We start from the raw sequence: 20,298 nt of genomic DNA on the forward strand, positions 1-20,298 counted from the left end.
GTTCCTGGGGAACACTATCAGTATAAACGTATGCCGTTCGGGTTGAAGAATGCACCAGCAACTTTTCAGCGATTATTAGATGGTATTTTAAGGGGATTGAAACCAAAGACATGTATGGTTTACTTAGGTGACCTTATAGCATTTTCGAAGAATATACCAGAACATGAATCTCGTTTAAGAGAAGTCTTTAGAAGACTGTGGTCGGCACAGTTAACATTAAGTTTAGAAAACGTAATTTTGCGCAGACGCGGGTCAAATATTTAGGCCATGTAATCAGTCAACATGGGGTTCAAGCCGATCCTCGGTTAACAGAGGCAGTAAAAATTTTCGGACATCACGTACTACGAAGCAATTACAATCGTATATTGGGTTATGTTCATATTATTGTAAATTTGTGAAAGATTTTGCTAAAATAGCCAAGCCATTAACAAAGCTTTTAAGGAAATTTTAAGGCAAGGGGTTAAATTTCAATGGACAGATGGATGTCAGGAAGCTTTCGATGGATTAAAGATGAGATTAGTTTCTGGTGACGCTTCAAATGGCGCAGTAGGATGTGTTTTGGGGCAAGTGGTGAATGGACATGAGCATCCGGTGGCGTATGCTTCAAGACAATTAAACAGGGCAGAGCGGAATTATTCCTCAACGGAAAAGGAGACGTTGGCTGTAATATATGGAGTAACGTAGTCTCGTTGTTACCTTTACGGTAGGAAGTTTAAGTTCGTGACGGATCATGCAGCATTGAGATGGTTACTGGAACTCAAGGATCCTTCCAGTTGGTTAACACGATGGACACTGAAATTAACTGAATTTGAAGTAATTCATAAGCCAGAGAAGAAACACGGGAATGCAGATGCATTAAGTTGCAAATTAGACGCGTTAGAAGTAATGGGTAAGAGTGTCATGGAATGGTAAAGGGCACAAGCAGAGGATGAAGAGTGCGAGGGTCTTAGACCTCGACCACGTTTCATTGTAGAGGGAGATTTGTTGTGTAGAGTTACCAGGTGTTGACCGCAGGTAGTGGTACCACAGAGTTTGAGAGAGGAGGTCTTAAAGGAGGCCCACAATCATGTACTTTCGGGTCAAGATCGTCGTCGAGTAATGCAAAGACGAGTAGCAGTACGACTTTGGTGGCGCACTCGGAGAAGGGATGTGTAACAACACAAAGCAAGTATTGTCCCATGTACGCAGCGTGCGGATGTGGCGCGTGCAAGATTTCCATTGCAACAGTTACCAGAGGCTTCGAAACCATTCGAGTTTATCGGGCCAGATATTTGTTTGCCGTTCAACAAAACAATGGCAGGGAACTATTACATTTGAACTGTAATTGATCACTTTTGTCGGTTTCTAGCTATGGTCGCAATCCCAGACCAACAGACAAGGACGGTAGCACGAGCTTTAGTCACTAACTGGTTATTGAAGTTGGGGATGCCTGAAACCATAATTATGGATCAGGGAACGAACTTCACGTCCGAATTAATGTCACAGTTGTGTCGTCTATTGAGAATTAAGTAATTAGGGACCAATACATTTCATCCGCAGATGAATGGAAGAACGGAGCCAGTACATAGGACAATTTCGAACACGCTAAGTTATTATGTGAATGGAAACCATGATAACTGGGGACGTTTACTTTCCATACGTGGTATCGAATTATAACACTGCCGGCCTCTGTGGCCGAGCGGTTCTAGGCGCTTCAGTCTGGAACCGCGCGACCGCTACGGTAGCAGATTCGAATACTGCCTCAGGCATGGATGTGTATGATGTCCTTAGGTTAGTTAGGTTTAAGTACCTCTAAGTTCTCGGGGACTGATTACCTCAGATGTTAAGCCTCATAGTGCTCAGAGCCATTTGAATGAAGTTATAACACAAAAATACATTCGGGGGTCGAGATGTCACCGTTAGAGGTGGTCTATGGAAGAAAGATGCCATCGCCATTTGATGTTCTATGTCCGAAATCGGGAACTAAAGGGTACGCAGTGAGGGAATTTGCATGGACAATGTGGAAGTCTGGAAGAGGGTACAGAAGGCCAATACGAAAGCGTTATAGAGGCAGGAAGAACCGAATAGGCGGTTCGGACCTTTACCACAGTACAGGGTAGATCAACGGGTATTAATCACGAATCCATATACACCTAAGGGGAAGACGAAAAAATTCTTGTCGAAGTACCACGGACCGTACCAGGTCGTGGAGATGACTTAGCCCGTGAATGCTAAAGTGCAGCTGCCAACAAAAACATCCATTATCGATGTGAATAGAGTAAATCCTTTGAAAGGAATGGTGGATGGATTACCTCAGTTACAAGGAAGTGACCCAATTTCAGGGGCTAGGCAAAGCAAGCGGAAGAAGAAGGTCTCGGCGGAAGAACAACAGTGAACGCATAACGTTTCGTATGCCTTACGGTGACAGAGGGAGTAAATTATTGTATGTGTAATACTGTATGGCATGTTTACATTTTGTGTTTCTGTATCAAGGGATAATTTGCATTTTCCTCTCTATTTTTCTCGCATTTTGGTGGGTCCGATAATAGTTGCGTTTTTCTTGTTTGTTGCTTTAGCTTTTTGTCATTGTATGGGAGAGACTATCTTTTTTGTTCAGAGAATTTGATAGGGGCAGAATGAACTATCGGGAATTTTGGAGGATGTTGTATGATGATGTAGTAACTTGTAGTGGAAAAGGGGTGGTACAGGCATGTTCAGGGTCAGAACATATGTGGACGTGCTGGATGATAGCCATGGGGATGCTGATCTGTGGTCAAAGTCGTGGAGCCTGACATCAACGGATGCAGTTGACCTGCAGTCAGGGGTACTGTATTCACGGCAGCCAGATGTATTAAGTAAGATGTCATAAGTGGTCGCACCAAACAACAATACAGGTATGGAAGACCAGGAATGAAGTACGAAAATTACAGGAATCATTCTCGGAATTGTATACCAATGGGGAAAGGAATCACATATTAAAAGAACTAGAAGAGGAGTATAAAGAATTACAGTTGACTTATAGTAAACTTAAGGAGCAATTGTCTCGTTTAGTGGAGTGTGTGCCACAGGCGGTAACCAGGCGCAAGAGGGGATGGATAAATGCAGGGGGAAGGATATTGAAAACGCTGCTCGGTACAGCAAATGACGATTATGTCCGAGTATTGAATCAATCAATAATGCAAGTGGAACAAGCGGTCAGTGAGGTTAGAGGAACCGTAGAGTGGCACACAACACGCTTGTTAAACCTAGAGACGAGAATTTTGAATAACACGAAGCTCGTATGAACCTTAGCGGAGGAGTTGACTCGATACGTGGGAGAGACCCGGGAAGTTATAAATAGCGATTTGGAGGTGCTGGATAAATGATTAAACATATTGGATGGTAAGTTGGCTATTGCCAGGTTGCTCAGGACATTAGCTGACCGATTAAGTGACGCACGTATAGAAGTTACGATGTTACAGGAAGTAGTATATCGTTGGTAAACGGGCATCTTAGTTCAGTGTTAATCTCGCCAGACGATCTTTTTAGAGGATTACAATTAGCGAAGAGGCAATTTCCACCATGTAGTGGAGCTAACACGAGCCACTATACCAATATTCTTTCATGTGTCACTAGTACAGGTGAGGATGGATGGGGCGCGATTTTACATCGATGTCAATTTTCCAGTAGTCGGAGTTGACTCACATTTTGAGTGTTACACTGTTCATCCATATCCATTGAAATAGAAGGAGATCGGTAAATGGGTGCAGATTAGGACGCGAGACGTACTTTTTATTTCGGCGAACAGAGAAACTCACGGAGTACTACCACTGTCAGAGCTGGAGCACTGTACACAGGCATGAGTGATGATTTGCCGTAATCGACCAGTTTTTACGGATAGTAGTAATTGCGATTTTGGATTGTTTCTGGGGATTACGAATGGCTCAGGTTGTGTTAAAGAGTTGCTACGGACACATTCCTACTTCCAGAAGCTAGGGAGGCTTTGGTTATATCCGGTATTTACGCCTATATGGATGATGGTGGCTTGTTGTACCAATCAGAGAGGGGATAAAATAAGGAGGTTGAAACTGCAGGAAAGTGGAATAATTATAAATGGTACAGTTTGTGAGATTGTGGGGGAGGATTTCCGTCTTCCAGCATCACGTACGGGTGAAACAGCTTTAACTTTGCCACATGGAACGTTGTTTTATCCAGAAGGGGTTCTAGAGATATTAGCTGGTCCAGAATCTGACATATTTAAACTCCAGTTAAATCCAGAGTTTATGGAAACGTGGCATTCCTTTATTAAAATACAGGAAGGATCTATCAAAGTTAATAAAGTACTGGAACACGTTCTAACGTTACAACTGCATCAGAGCGACAGAACAATGACAGTGAGAATTTCAGCCGCAGGGTGTGCCGTTTTCCTCTTTTTCTTCAGTAGAGCTTTGTGAAGAACGTGGAAACGTGCACTAGTAGAGGAGGTGCCAACACATCAGTTGTCTCCGGCATGGGTAACCAGTGTAAACAATATGCAGGTGTAGAGTTAATGTTTTGATGTCCTCGTTAGTTTTAGTATCTAGAATGTTAGTTTTGGGAACAAAGCATATGTATCCTGCCATAGACCACGCCTGTTATATCTCGATTCTGGACGAATCTTGTTGAAAGGAGGGAGGTGTGCTGCGCTAGTATGAGTCCTAGTCGAAGGAAAGAGAAATTTTGTCAAAATTCAATGAAGGCACAATTGGGTGGTGAAATCTGGGGCTGCTGGCATAGTGTGGTAACAGTCAACAGCCAGCGGGCGAGGCAAGGTACATATGGCACTCACAGGCGCAGAGCTGCAACGTCATTATTGCATGCACAATTTGTTTTCAGTGGAGCAACAACGAGGCAGAAAACTGCAGCTTTGCTTTAAGTTATTGCGATGTATTAGGTGGGGCACTATGGAATTTATCCCTTCCATAGTTTCTGTCTCTCTCTGATACTACGTTAGATGTGAGTGAAAAACTGGTACAAATAGAGGGACAATTTTAGCTTGGGATAGAGTGTGCCAAGTCAGTCGAGCGTCGGGACGGACTTGTGCTGGTCTTCCCTTATAGGGATCAGTCTGGCAGCAGTGTTATAAGTATACTGCATAAACTTGTATTCCGTTTTCTATGTACTTGTTCGGGCTATATTCCTCCTCTGGGAACACAACACCGGCGCTGGATGGAACGGCAGCCTCGAACTTGGAGATCGCATGGTCTGCCTGAAAGAGGGCAGTGACAGCGGGCTGTAGTGGGTCTAGGAGGGGTTCGGTTCCACTCGAGTCTACAGGCCACATTCGCTTCCCACCTGGCATACCGGGGTCCTGATGAGGCGTACGCTGTTGGAGGCGCAGCAGCACTGCAACAGTCCCAGAGACGGCGGCGGTTGTTTCCATCCGACAAGAACCACTAGCAGCGAGTTGCGGCACAGCATCCAAGAGGGAGCAGGTTGGAGTTCGGTCCTGTCCTGGGAGCAGCGGTAACCCGAGGGCCACGGGTGGCCAGTAGACACACCTTCATATCATGGTTGCACAGAGCAGGCCAAACAGGGTGGAGGGCAGCAAGGACCAGGGACTGTAGCAGTCTCCGGAATCCCGGGCAGCACGGCGCAAGTCACAGAACATCGGCAGGCGGCGACTGGGAGAGCGCGGCCGACTTCCTGCGATGCGGTCTTGTTCACAGTGTCGGCATATCAGGAGTCTGATGAGCCGGCTAGACTTGCGGGACAGCGCGTGGGCGGCATGCTGACACTTCACTTCACCCCTCAAGGACTATAAATTATCCGAATAAACGAATGTTGCCGAGTACCGCTGTATCACTCTGCACTGGCTGTTGACTCTCTTGAACTTGCTCGGCCTCCTGACAAAACATGGCATGGTGCGTCCTGGCCTCAGATCTGCAATCTGCAGTCCCGGGTTCGAGCCCTGACCCCACAACAGATCCAAAAAATACAGGAGTCATACTGCGCTGACAATTAAACCCAACAAAAGTGGACTACAGCTCGTGAAATACAGAAAATATCACCAAGGACACTTCCTCAATTACACTGCTCTCCTGCTGTTGAGGGAAGCTTGAATTTTTTGATGTGAAACCGACCTCCAGCCATACCATATCGATGTAGTATACATAATCCTTATCCTATACCATTCAAAATCATCGATTCTGGATCCTGCATATAGCTATCGACCACCAGACACACATACAAGACAGACAGATCCTAAAAAAAATCACTTGCAGCACTATATATTTCCTGTGAGGTCAGTCAGTGATCCAGTGCGCCCAATTCTCAAGAGGCAGCTGCCCCCATATGCACCGGCCTGATGCGTATCAGGACACCGTCTGTGAACAGCAGTCACTCTCTGAAGTGGTGTAGAAAGACTGGGCCCGTTTCCCTGGCACAAAGGCATCAGATAACGGTACTGTTTACAATCTGGCCTGCCTGACGCCGTGGTTTCTGGTTCATGCTTTTTCACAAGGTTTGCAGAGTACCATACCATTTACTAGATAGTTATATATAACGACCACAAAGCTGTATGCTACCGATAGTTTGCATAGTATAATTCTGAAGATAAAGTGTTCCAACTCCATCTCTAGAATCCTTAAACTTTAGCAAGGTCATTATGCGGGATGTGCTGAAAAAAAAAAAAAAAAAGAAAAAGAAAATATTAAGTGAAAGAGAAAACTGATAGTTCCACTCGTACTTTTAAGGAATATTAATGTCAATGATATAACAGATAGCAGATCAGCTTTGCATTTTACATAGTCAATTAAGTTTTTAACGCTTACAATCATATGTGTTTCTCTTGAAATTGTGTGTTTTCCGTCCACCGGTTTAGCTCGCCGGTTCTGAACCTATGAAGGAAAAGGTTGAATGTTAGTTCTGCACTGCGTTTGCGGAGTTTGTACTGCTGGGCTGGTTTCTCGGCTGGGCGTCGACGTGAGTGTGGATTGCTTGGTTAAAATTTGCAGTAGCCACTCCAGGCATGGTCGATGCTGTACAACCAGGATAGTAGAACATGTTGAGTCAAAGGCTGTGAATGTGAACTGTTAGTCATGTCACACTAGGAGACTGTCTAATTAGGTACTGATGTATTGGTGGTGATCTATTGATTCTTGTGACCAATTTGGTAGTCAGTTCCAAGCCTATGTGTTTTATGTATGTGAGAGAAAGAAAAGAAATTTGTGAAGTACCTGGCTGTGCACACCTTAAAAGTTGTTGGTGCATGTGTTTACCTTAAAGATTGTTTTAATACCGTATGTTATTATCAGCCCCCTTTTAGACTGAAAGTTTTACAGGATTGGAGAATTTTGGCTCAAATGGCTCTGAGCACTATGGGACTCAACTTCTGACGTCATTAGTCCCCTACAACTTAGAACTAGTTAAACCTAACTAACCTAAGGACATCACACACACCCATGCCCGAGGCAGGATTCGAACCTGCGACCGAAGCGGTCTCGTGGTTCCAGACTGCAGCGCCTAGAACCGCACGGCCACTTCGGCCGGCTTAGAGAATTTTATTTGTATGTTTGCCTATATGAACAGTGTCGATTGAGCTGGTGGCTTTTACGCCAGTTTGTGAAATTTGGCAGCTATACGCTTGCGGTCTAATTATTTGTAATTGAAGGGCATCATTTAATTCCTCTTTAGAGCTCGCCTTGTATTTTTCCTGTTTCGTACTACCTGAAGATTGTAAATCATGAAATTGGGGCACTTTGACTGATTGGTAGCCTTGGAGCTGCTTGTATTTCATACTCAGCCACTGTGGTTAGACTTTTGTAAATTTGCTGGTCATGTTGGTGTGCGATTGTTTGCATTTTTAAATTTAGATTTTATGCAAGTTTACCATTTTAGAAGTATATCCATGTTTTGTTGCCCCTAGGATTTAAGCTGGATAGTATCAATTGATTTATTTAAGGTTGCTAAGTGTTAGGGAATTGCTTCGCTGTATGATAGTTCTTAATGCTCAATGTGGATTCTAAATGTACTGTGGCCCTTAAGGCTCGATTACTGATAAATTTGTTGATTTGCTTTCTATTTTTGAGAAATTGCCTAACCTTAACCATCGGCCAGCCCTCCAGGCTGAGCTGTTTATTAAGTACTTTCATGAATTGGCCCTTCAGGCCCCCCTTTTGGAAGCTCTACAGCCCTTAAGGCTTTGAAATCAATACTTAACCTCCCTTGTTAGTGTACTGGGGCCCTCAAGGCCGGCTTACTGATAAATTCCTGGCCATCACTTACTTATTGCAGAATTTGTTTGACTAATTACATTTATTACCTGGCCCTCAAAGTCGAGTTGTTAATAAGCACTTGTTACTTTCCACTTGATATTTTTAAGATTTTCTTACCTTGTAAACTTGGCCCTCCAGGCCCCTTACTTGGAAGTTGCACATCCCTTCAGGCTGAACACGTTGTATGTATTCTTGCTAAATTGGCTCTTCAGGCTTTCTTTGCGATTGCAGCTCTTAAGGCATACGCAGTACTGTGTTGCGTGGTACAATGTTAAATTGTTGATGAACTAGTTTCTTAAGGTTTGATTCTCCCAATATTCATTATCTTGGCAGATTGTATATTGTATTTTAGCTAGTTTTAATAAATGCATTAGAAGTAAGGTGTTGTGTTACTTCTACCAGCACTTGGTACCGCTTCCTCGCCCGATCTAGTGGCTCCTTACTTCCTTGATTGTTAAAAATTTTGCCCGTTAGCCACTATCATCGGTTTCAACAATCAATGTTTTCTCAACCAAATAAATTTGGAAAATGTGTAGAATGGTCATACGAGCAGTCAACCTGTCAGTTTACATGGAAAGGAATAATATTCCAGCGTAAAACACTCTCTATATTGAATTTGCTCAAATTTACACATAAAAATCGGAGAATACTTGTAACACACGCGATCACAAAGACCACCCAACACATACTATTAGCCGGCCGGTGTGGCCGAGCGGTTCTAGGCGCTTTAGTCTGGAACCGCGTGATCGCTACGGTCGCAGGTTCGAATCCTGCCTCGGGCATGGATGTGTGTGATGTCCTTAGGTTGGTTAGGTTTAAGTAGTTCTAAGTTCTAGGGGACTGATGACCTCAGATGTTAAGTCCCATAGTGCTCAGAGCCATTTGAACCATTTGAACACACACTAATAGTTCGCTATTCACCTATCTGGAGGGCGACAGAGTTAGGTCAGCTAAGTGTTCGTACGTCAGCCTATCCAGACCGAGAGGCTCAGTCACGGCTCTTACCATAAACTGGAAATGTCAATTCGTACCGGCCACTGACTACCTCCACCATGCACCCCTCACTCGAAACGATGTCATCCTAGGAAACCAGACACATATTTATCACTGTAATTACAATTAAATATGACGAATGCACTCCTAATCTGGTGACAAGCGACACTGCGGCTCTGCAAATATCAATACCAAAATCCTCCTAATGACCAGACACAGTTTTCCAAACAAAAAGTTTCATCCCCCTTATGGTTATCGATGCACTGACATCGCAATTCTCCACATCATATCCATACCTCCGTTACGATGTGACATAGTGACTTTCTTTGCAAATGTTGGAAAACTGACCACAGAACTTTGCACCCCAACACATACTTTATGGGCCTGCCGATCACACATCACCTACTATGCATAAGACCTTACCAATAGCTGTATGCTGATGGAATGGATAGTCATGTCTCATTTGTTGGTCCTGCAAGTGGTACCAGTGTGCCTTTGGCTCAAAATGGCTCTGAGCACTATGGGACTTAACTTCTGAGGTCATCAGTCCCCTAGAACTCAGAACTACTTAAACGTGAGTAACCGAAGGACATCGCACACATCCATGCCCGAGGCAGGATTCGAACCTGCGACCGTAGTGGTCGCGCGGTTCCAGACTGTAACGCCAGTGTGGCTTAGGAAGAGAGACGAAATCGTTTTAAAACCGACCAGCTATTCAAAACTCGATTACAACTCCTATGTTACTGTCGCAATCCATAGAACGCTATCTTGGTTCTACAGATACACACAAGTATCGCCAACGATATCCATGTTCAGTAGTGCACAAGCCTTATAAACCATGGTATGGTGTTGCTTCAGTAGTGGCACCACCATTTAGGATAGGGAAAGTTACTTTTGTGCGATATTCAAAGCATGAGTTACAACCAGGTGCAGGTCGGATTGCAGTAAGCTACGCATACCAGCAGTTGTGAAGGCAAGTAGAGGCCACAGGGGCATAGAACTGACGGAGAGGGTGCACGCAGCAGTTACCATGGCGCAAGCCACAGGCAGAAGAGGGCCACTGGCCAACCCAAGTGTTATTCATAAGTGACGTGAAGCGACGCTCTTGGCAAAACAGAGGTACACAGCCGAGTATAAACAGGTGTCGTTTTCTAACGAGATTCATTCAAGTAAGGCAGCTCTCCTGGATGGCATGGTGTGTCACACCACGGGCTACACACAGCAACAGATGGTTCACCAGCGTACCAGTCCACGGAGGGTCATTGGCCCAACTCTCTGAGACTGACGCGGAGTCCACAGCTAGCCAGGCAGTCGTCTTAGCTCCCGACGCACGTCGGAGACTTCTGAGCCGATGGTCGCAGATTCAGACGCCGTGTCAGAGGCGGTCATTGCCGCCATTTTCTCAGCTACACCAGTGAAGAAGAAGCAGCAGCAGGGCCAGCCTATGGCTCCCAGTTGAGCAGCACAGAGTCAACGGGAATGGTGGCAGCTGAGCCGGCTGCTGGCACATCCATCCTGACATCATGGGAACTCAGCAGGCCGGCCAAGGCCGGCACGACACACAGTTGCGTTGCACAGACCATTGGAGTGCTTCCTCAGCATTGCAGGGCCCTGTGACACAGACCTAGGTGAACGAAGCACTGTAGTGGAAGGAAATAAATGATTTGGAAAGTTCTTGCTAAGTTTTAATACGGCCCTCCTGGCACCCACCCACAAAATTTGGTGTTAGAATAGCGGACTTCATCTGTCCAGTATGACGTTCGAGCCCACTGCTTGCAGTACAGTCAGAAGGTGTGGTGAGTGCTGTCAAAATCATTCTTTTGAGTGTTGGACCTCTTCTTTCTTTTCTGTTTGTGTTTGAAGTATGAAGTGTCAAAAGCCACATTGTAGACGTTTTGCGTGGGCATAGTATTTCTTGTTGTCAGAGTAAGTGTTAGTGCATTTGGGTCAGTAAGATTGATTTTTTTGTGGAATTTAATTACTTTTGTATTAGTTTATGATGATACTGGGTATGACGATACGGAGGTGTAGGACGTCTGATTATTCTTGTACTTAATCACGAAACAAAACGACTAACTGAGAACGAAAGCAATACAATGGCAGAGTCAAAGACGCAAGGTGTGTCGGAACCAGAAGCGGTGCGGATTTTGATGGAAAAGATAGCACAATTGACTGCAGACAATACGTAGTTGAGAAATGAATTAACATCTAGAAGTGAGTGGGAAACTGCATCTGATCAATCAGTGTTGCCTAGGGTGCAGGAGATTGATCTAACGGCCGCGATTCTGATTATTCAGTTTTCTGGCAAGGCATCTGAGGATGTGCGTTCGTTTGTGGAGGACTTGGAAATTTCAGCTGTGATGAATGGTTGGTCTGGTGAGCAGTTGTTACATATAGCCAAGATTAGATTAACGGGTGAAGTCAAAACATATTTAAGGTGTTCTGAGGCCTTAAGGAAGGGAGGACAGTTTAAGCAGTTAAAGGAAGGGCTTTTACAAAGGTACCAGAAACAGAATAGCGCTCGATACTTTAGGGAGAGGTTAAGTACAATGACAAAGAGACTGGGGGAGACGGTGGAGAAATTTGCGGACACGATAAGGGAAATTAATGAGTATACTTACGAGTTGGGTCAGAGCGATGAAGCGAATAGTGTTCTGTTGCAGGAGGCCGAGCAAAGGACAATTGATGTATTGAAACCTCCCCTTAGAAAATTATGAATTTACTGTGCTGGTAAACCCCCTACGTTTTTTGATTTTCAAACAGCTGAGCAAAACTGAACGTACTCAGACATTTCTCTCATTACTTATCCTGATCATCACTAAACTGAAACCCAATATTTTTAGCGCAACGCAATCTGACTTTCAATAATCCCTACAAAAGAATGGCCCTGACTAACAATAACCTACACCTTTCATGAATCACTTACCTCACAAAAATCTTCGTTACTCGAACTACTGCAATACAGCGAGCGCCAATACTGCCAGCTAAATACAGGATTCTAACTACTGAAGGCACTAACTACTGATAGGCATAGTTTGCAAATGAAAGATTTTGATAGAGAACAAGCAATGTATTTACCTTTATAGTGTTCAAAAGTCATAATATGACATCCAGTATTAAAAATTTTGTTTTTCTGACGGACACACGTCCAGATCGTCCGCTCCCAAAACTCTGCCATGTCTCTTCCCACATCCACCACTGCTGGTGGCTCACCTCCAACTGCCCAACACTACAATAGTGAATATTCCAGCAATGCAAACCAGTCACAGCCTGCGCACAGCACAGTCAGTGATTTTCATACAGAGCGCTACGTGGCGTTACCAACATAAAAACCTAAACAGCCTACTTACATAGCAAACAGCCCACTTACAGTATTTTTGAGAGGGTTACCGGTGCATATGTCACGGAAAGTGCGTGAAGGTACTCTGAAAGATTTGTATTCGGCCATTCAGTTAGCAATTTAATGTGAGGAAATAGACGTGGCAACAGGGGCACGCGAGAGGTAAACAGTGTTTACTGTGGGTGTGAAATGTTGTATGTGTGGTCTATGGGACACGTGCAGAGGCAATGTACCCAGTCACCATGGAATAGAGGAAGGCGTGGAAATCAGCAGCGTGGAGGATGGAAAAGTGGAGATAGGAGAGGTGGACAATCGTTAAGCGACAGAGGGGGCCCAAGAGCCACCTAAGGGACAGCACTCCGTCGTCAGGCCACAAAGGCCCATCGGGACCATCCGACCGCCGGATCATCCTCAGCTGAGGATGCGGATAGGAGGGGCGTGTGGTCAGCACACCGCTCTCCCGGTCGTTATGATTGTTTTCTTTGACCGAAGTCGCTACTATTCGGTCGAGTAGCTCCTCAATTGGCATCACGAGGCTGAGTGCACCCCGAAAAATGGCAACAGCACATGGCGGCTGGATGGTCACCCATCCAAGTGCCGGCCACGCCCGACAGCGCTTAACTTCGGTGATCTCACGGGAACCGGTGTATCCACTGCGGCAAGGCCGTTGCCCCACCTAAGGGAGCTCCCGTTTAATTTCAATGCTACGAATGTGTATGCAGAGGTTGAATGTTCGGTGGTAGGATCCATAGGAACTAAAAAGTTTAAGATTTTGTTGGACATAGCGGCGCAAGTGTCAGTGGCTACTAAGAATACAATGGGACGAAGACCAACCACGTTGTAGGTGACTTTCGCATAGCCACATAGTCCGCATAGTCCGATTCATCGCATGCATGGAGGTGGTACTACGGGTAAGTGAGGGCTACAACATCATCCTGGGAGTAGATTTCTTGTATCAACATCAGAATCAGAATCAGATAACAACGCCAAACAAATGTTTTTTTTAGCGTGATATCTTCACAGACTGACAATTTTCGCAATTTTTTCGTTACTTGTACTGTGAAACTTTCTTTCCTGCTAAATTTCACAACGGGAAGTACGCTATAGAATTTGATGAGTGAGTTTGCGAGCATCAAAATATGTGAAATAAATGGTCGAATATCTTGACTGCATTGACTTAGAAGCTTAAATCTTTTGTACAGCCAAAACCTTGTAGTTCTTATTAGGTGATGTAAATTTCAACTTGTTACATCTACTCGTTCCTGAGACAACGGACTTTTAACGGTGAGACAGAAAGACAGGCCGACAAGAAAGAGATCATTTAAGAGTTAAGTTTTCAACGATTGAGGTAAGGAACCCTGATCTCTTAAGACTCCTTGCAGTAGACGAATACCGAGCAGCGTTCCTGACAGGTCAAGAAACTGAAAGCGCGATTGTGCTACATATTTCTGTGCTATGAAAGGGCTACAGAAGAGAAATGAAACCTAAGGCAATGTTATATAAACACAATAGGAAGTAAATGAAAATGTGACGTTACACTGTGAGAAGAATCTATGATAGGACAGAAAGACCCAACTCGAAACAGGGCCACTGGAGTCGACTTTCCCTCAGAGTTATTGAGAGACTTTGGACAGCTACTCATGACGTCACCATTCGACATGATGTATAACATATATGAGGCAGGCGAAACACCTTTAGACTTCTGAAAGGATGTAACACTAGGGTATGCTGTAAAATAATACCTACGAATTTTGTACATTAAAAATCTTAAACGTTATCAGAATTATACATCTTCAGCCTTCATTTCTGCACATTTATGTCTCAACGTTGTCAACCTGGCGACGAGCACATTTCTCCAAACAGTGTTTCTACTGTCAGTGTAGAATGTTTCAAGTTTTTGATGGAGCCACATGCTGACCTCTGCTTGCACCACCGGATCACAGTCAAAGTGATGTCCTCGAAGATGTTCTTTAAGTTTCGGAAACAGGTGAATACCGGATGAGGTCTTTCCCGTCGAAAAGTCAAGTGCCAGAACGCCAGTAGGGAACGTTAGAGCAGAGAGGGCTGTGAAGAAGAGGTCAGCCAATTGCACGCGGCCCGACGCCTCTCTAGGACGACAAGCCGACGGTAGCGTTCTCTGCATGAAGAGGACGTTAGCGATGTGTCACCTGGCCGCAGCCCAGTTGAAGACTAGCCCAGTTCGCCAACTTCCACAGCAGCATCACGAAAACGTAGACATTTTTAAAACTTTAAGCACTTGTATAGCATCGACTTAGGAACTGTATTCCTTCACTTGTATTGGAATTGTATATACCGAAGAGACCCTTATTTGCCTTCGCCCTTTGCTTGCGACACATGATTGTAAATTCTCGAAGTTAAGCATTGCAGTCTTTTCCTTTTAGTAATAAAATTCACTAATACGATTTGCTATCTCTGATGGTCGCCATCCCCGCCCTGTTCCTCTCTGTCATTCTTCCTAAGCCTGTCCACGACTACTCCCGCACCAACTGGGATGCCTACCAGGACTCCACACACACCCATGTCGAACGCCACGACCCTACCCTGCAATCTCCCAATGACTGTCTTCCTCCATCATACTTTGTCTGATGCCGTCGCCACCCGTATCCCTAACAAAGCTGTCCATCCTCACTGCCCGGCCCTGCCCCCACAGGCCATTGTTCTCCTTCATGAATCCCGTCTCCTCTACCGATCCTTCCTCTGCACTCGTGACTGGGACACAGTCACCCACCACCGGCAGTTACAACGCCACATCCGCAACATGCTTACTCTGAAGAAACGCCATGCCTGGCGACAGACATGCACACAACTCAATCCCATGCTCCTGATAAACTCTTCTAGGTATTAATCTGCCTTCCACCACCTCACTGGGCACCACCCTACTGCACAGTACCCTTGATGACAATCCGTTTACCGAGCGGGGTGGCGCAGTGGTTAGACACTGGACTCGCATTCGGGAGGACGACGGTTCAATCCCGCGTCCGGGCATCCTGATTTAGGTTTTCCGTGATTTCCCTAAATCACTCCAGGCAAATGCCGGGATGGTTCCTCTGAAAGGGCACGGCCGACTTCCTTCCCAATCCTTCCCTAATCCGATGAGACCGATGACCACGCTGTCTGGTCTCCTTCCCCAAAACCAACCAACCATCCGTTTCCTGACAACTCAGTAAAGCCAACGTCTTTGCCTCCCACCTATCGGATGTCTTTTCCATTGCAGATGATCCCCAATTTGATTATTACCTGATGTCATGGAATGTACAGATACTTCCACTCCTTTCCTTGCTCCAAGCTTCCTGTACTCGGGCTACACACCATCATCAGGATTAGCACTCCCATCACTACACATTACATCAGCCTCACATTATGCATTATACGATACACCACTCCCAGCTACGATTGCGTTACCTACAGCCACATCAACACGGCCCTCCCTCCTTCCTTGCAGTCCTTGCCACCCTCAACAACGTAATCCTTGCCACGGGCTTCTACCGCGACCTGTGGAAATCCTTCTCCATTCTGATGTTCTCCAAACCCAACAAGCCTCCAACTGATGCCCCTTCCTGTCGCCTATGTGTCTCACTTTGGAGTTCAGCAAGCTCTTGGATTCCATCCTTATCCAACGCAGCCATCACCATCTCAACTGACACCACCTCCTCCCCAACACCCAATGAGTCTTTTGAGCTTCCTTCTCTGCCGATGACCAACTCCTATGCTTCACTCCTCTCCCTCCAGCTTAACTGCTGTCGATCCGCCATTTTTGTCTTCCTAGACCTCAAAATGGCCTACGACCGTATATTGCATCCCGGTCTCCTGTTTAAACTCCAGACCTATGCCTTTCCTATCATCTATGTCCATCTGATTGCATCCTTCCTCTCCCGCCGCCCCTCCTATGTTACCAGTCATAAAGCCTATTCCTGCGCCTTATACCCATCCATTGGTGTGCCCTAGGGCTCTGTCCTCTCCCCTCTGCTCTACCTCCTGTACATGACAGATATGCCCCAACCCCCGTTACAGTCCACCTCCTGCAATATGCCGGTGACACTTCCTTCCTCGCCCTTGCTCCTTCGCTTCAATTGTCCCAACGCCATCTCCAGAATCACATCGACGTTTTTGCCACATGGTGTCAAAAGTGGCTCCTCAAAATCAGTACTTCGAAGACCCAGGCAATCATCATATGTCATACCACTCACTCCTTCCGGCTCCTTGATTTTTCCCTTACCATCTGCTCTTATCCTGTCTGCCTCTCCCCCACCCTCACCTACCTTGGACTCACCATTGACTGTCACCTCACCTTGATCCCTCATCTCCACTCTATCCAATCCAAAACCCACAACCGCCTCCTCCTTAAACTCCTCTCTGGCCAGACATGGGGTTGCACCCCTCGACCATCCTCCACACCTACAAATCCTTAATCCATCCCATCCTCTGTTATGCCAGTCCCAGCTGGATATCCCCCCCCCCAAATGCAAGAAGTCCCTCCAGATCCTCGACCACCATGCACTCCGCCTTGCCTTCCATATACACGTCCCATCCCCCATGTGGATCCTCTATGATCTGATTCCTCTCCCCCATCTGCTCCTTTCCCATCAACTTGGTCCCCTCATCCCTTGGTTTCTCCTCTCCTCTCCCACCCCTGCCCACTGTCACACCTTCATCTTTGTGTCCCCCTACCCTCCACCTCTACACCCTTTCTCGATGTGGCTTCCATGATGTCTCCCTCCTATATGCCCTCTCACACTCCATTTATCCATCTTGTCAACTATGATGCTCACCTCCCCATCCCTCCCTCTGCCCTTTGCCCTGGCTCCCTCTCCCCCTCCTCCCATCCTGTTTTTTCTCCACGTACCCACTCCTTGACTCCATTCTCTCCCCCTGAGTCCTTTTTCTTTCCCCTCCACTCTCTTCCCGGCCGCGCTGGAGTAGCCGAGCGGTCTAGGGCGCTGCAGTCAAGGACTGTGTGGCTGGTCCTGGCGGAGGTTCGAGTCTTCCCTCGGGCATGGGTGTGTGTGTTTGTCCTTAGGATAATTTAGGTTAAGTAGTGTGTAAGCTTAGGGACTGATGAACTTAGTTAAGTCCCACAGGATTTCACATTCCACTGTCTTCCCCACTACTTTTCTCACGTCCGCTCTGGTTCCGCTTTTTCTGTGCGCTCTCCCTCCATCGGCTCCCCAACTTTAACCCCTCATTTGTCTGGGTCCTCCCCCCCCCCCATTCCCATATGCCTTCGTACTCTGTAGTGCAGTGTTTTGTGTGAGTGTTCAGTGTAGCACGTCCCCTTTTTACATAGCTGCGAACGGAAAACAGACTGTCGCTGGTTTTTTTTAATTGTGCCTTTAATGAGCATCACTGACTTCTTTGTTTTTTATCTTTTCTACATAACTTTTTCGCCATGTACCAGTTTTAAACAGTCACCATTTTATCACCACTTTTTATTGTTATGCCTCGTCATTACATTTTTTTAAACTTTATCTGTAAGGTGCAGAGCGGTGTATTACGCTGCTGCTAGCTTTCCCCCCCCCCCCACCCCCCCCCACCCCCCGCCCCTGGAGGATGTCGAAATACAATAAAGGAAAAAATAATACTGTTTTGTTCAATTGTTGTCTAGCGATCCGAGAAATAGGTTTCCTAGGTACCCCAAAAGCGACCAGTAGGCAGGATATAACATTGACGACAAGTCTTCCAACAAACCCAGAGCCGACAGCCACCACTGACTATCTGTTTTTTATTTCGTGGGCCACTGTGTTTTGCTGGTGCCTTAATTCTGCATTGGCTTTTCTGTGCAGAGGTGTGTTTACTTGCTTTAACAGTATCTCTTGTGGTATATTTGCCATTCAGTGTTTGCAAGTGGGCGTTGCAGAAGTTTTCCTTGCTTGTGTGCTTATTTTTGTGGCTTACCTTGTATGTTTATTGCATTTGTCTCTTTCAACTCCACCTCTCCCAGCCCGTGCTCAGGCGCCACAGATGCAAGCGATTAATGCAACTCAGCTAAGAGGTGTTCCAGTTTCAGAGTCAACAAATTTCCTGGCTGCTAAACACGGTACAGCAACTCCTGGCGAACCAAACACTAATGCAGTCCAAGAAACACTTCCGGTATCTCCAAGTGGTATACCACCTGGTATGGGTAGCTCCAATGGTTGCAACTGTTTGATGCCAACCTAATTGCTCACAACGTACGAGGTACTGTGAAACCCCAGTATTTATTGTCCACGGTAGGATGTGCAGTTTTTCGACTAATTCAAAAACTCTTCACTAACGCCACTGTGAGTGAACTTCCCTATGATCAGGTTATAGATTCACTAACTAACTATTATGACCAACAAGTGAATGTGGTAGCAGCTAGGTACCAGTTCTGTACTTGGAAGAAAAGGTCAGAACAAACTTGTCGATAGTGGGTAACAGATTTGCAGGGTATGACGAGGAAATGCAAATTCAGATGTGGTTGTTGCGCTTTATATTCAGATGTTATGTTGCTTGATGCGATCGTGTACAATGTAACTGATGTCAGACTCAGAGAGCAAATTTTGAAACAGTCTGATCTATTATTCCAGTGTGTTGTGCAAATACTATATCAATACGATTCAGGTGCCGTGTCGGCCGATAAGTTTGAGCAACCAGCAATTTTTCAGGTCGTGTCACCGCTTGCTCGCGATCGGCCCATTGGGAAGAAACAGCAAGCGAACAGAATTAAGCCTTTCCCTCAATACCGTTCACGGCACAGACGCCAAGACTGCCCGTCCAAACAGGCACGGCGTTACGCTTGTGGCAAGGGCGGTCACCTCCAATACGTCTGATTGCAACGGAACAATTGTAAGAACTCTGCAAACTGACAAAAATCTAGTCACAAGGCCCATGTCATTAATGCCATGTATTCCAAGCGTGCTGCACGTATTAGCGAAACTAGTAAGCGAACTGTTTCGTCAGTGCTGTGCCAGTCCAGCAAGCCTTTTGTTCGTCTGCATAGTAGTGGAATACGTGGGGAATTTCAGTTGCACAGGTGCCCTGTTACATTGCTTAATCGTAACACATATGAACTGTTAGGCTTCCCACGCCTGTCTAAAACTAGCACACGCCTAATGGCTTAATATGTGCAAGACATTCCCATTCTCGGAAAATGTCCTATGCCTCGCTGTGTATCGCTCGTTTAGAAGAACTGTAAATTTTACTGTGCTACAATCACGCGATTTTGAGAAGATATTTGGCCTTGATTTATTTGATTTGTTTGGCTTTCAAACTCAGGACAATGTGTTGTCAGTGTCTGCATTCAAAGCACAAGACAGTGTGGCTAGATTGCCGAGAGAATTTTCTGAAGGTTAAGGCAAGGCTCACAATTTTTTGTTGCACATATTACTATGAAAGAATGCTCAGCCAAAACTTTGTAGGGCCAGAACTGTTCCCATTGCATTACGGGACAAAGTGGTGCCGGCCGAAGCGGCCGAGCGGTTCTAGGCGCTCCAGCTTGGAACCGCGCGTCCACTACGGTCGCAGGATCGAATCCTGCCTCGGGCATGGATGTGTGTGATGTCCTTAGGTTAGTTAGGTTTAAGTAGTTCTAAGTTCTAGGGGACTGATGGCCTCAGAAGTTAAGTCTCATAGTGCTCAGAGCCATTTGAACCATTTTGACAAAGTGGCAGCTGAACTTAAAGAATTACAAGATTGCGGAGCTATTGCGCCCTTACCAGCTAGTCATTGGGCAAGTCCACTGGTTTTGCTCCTCAAACCGTCATGTTGCATTCG

The 20,298-nt window shown here is 45.8% G+C and overlaps 1 pseudogene; it reads right to left on the minus strand.

Moving 5' to 3' along the window:
• Positions 1-13,101: 13,101 nt before the first annotated feature.
• Positions 13,102-13,218, minus strand: LOC124546154 (annotated as a pseudogene).
• Between the last annotated feature and the right edge of the window lie 7,080 nt (positions 13,219-20,298).

The sequence above is a fragment of the Schistocerca americana genome, chromosome 8 (genome assembly GCF_021461395.2).
Source record: "Schistocerca americana isolate TAMUIC-IGC-003095 chromosome 8, iqSchAmer2.1, whole genome shotgun sequence".
NCBI classification, from domain to species: Eukaryota; Metazoa; Arthropoda; class Insecta; order Orthoptera; family Acrididae; genus Schistocerca; species Schistocerca americana.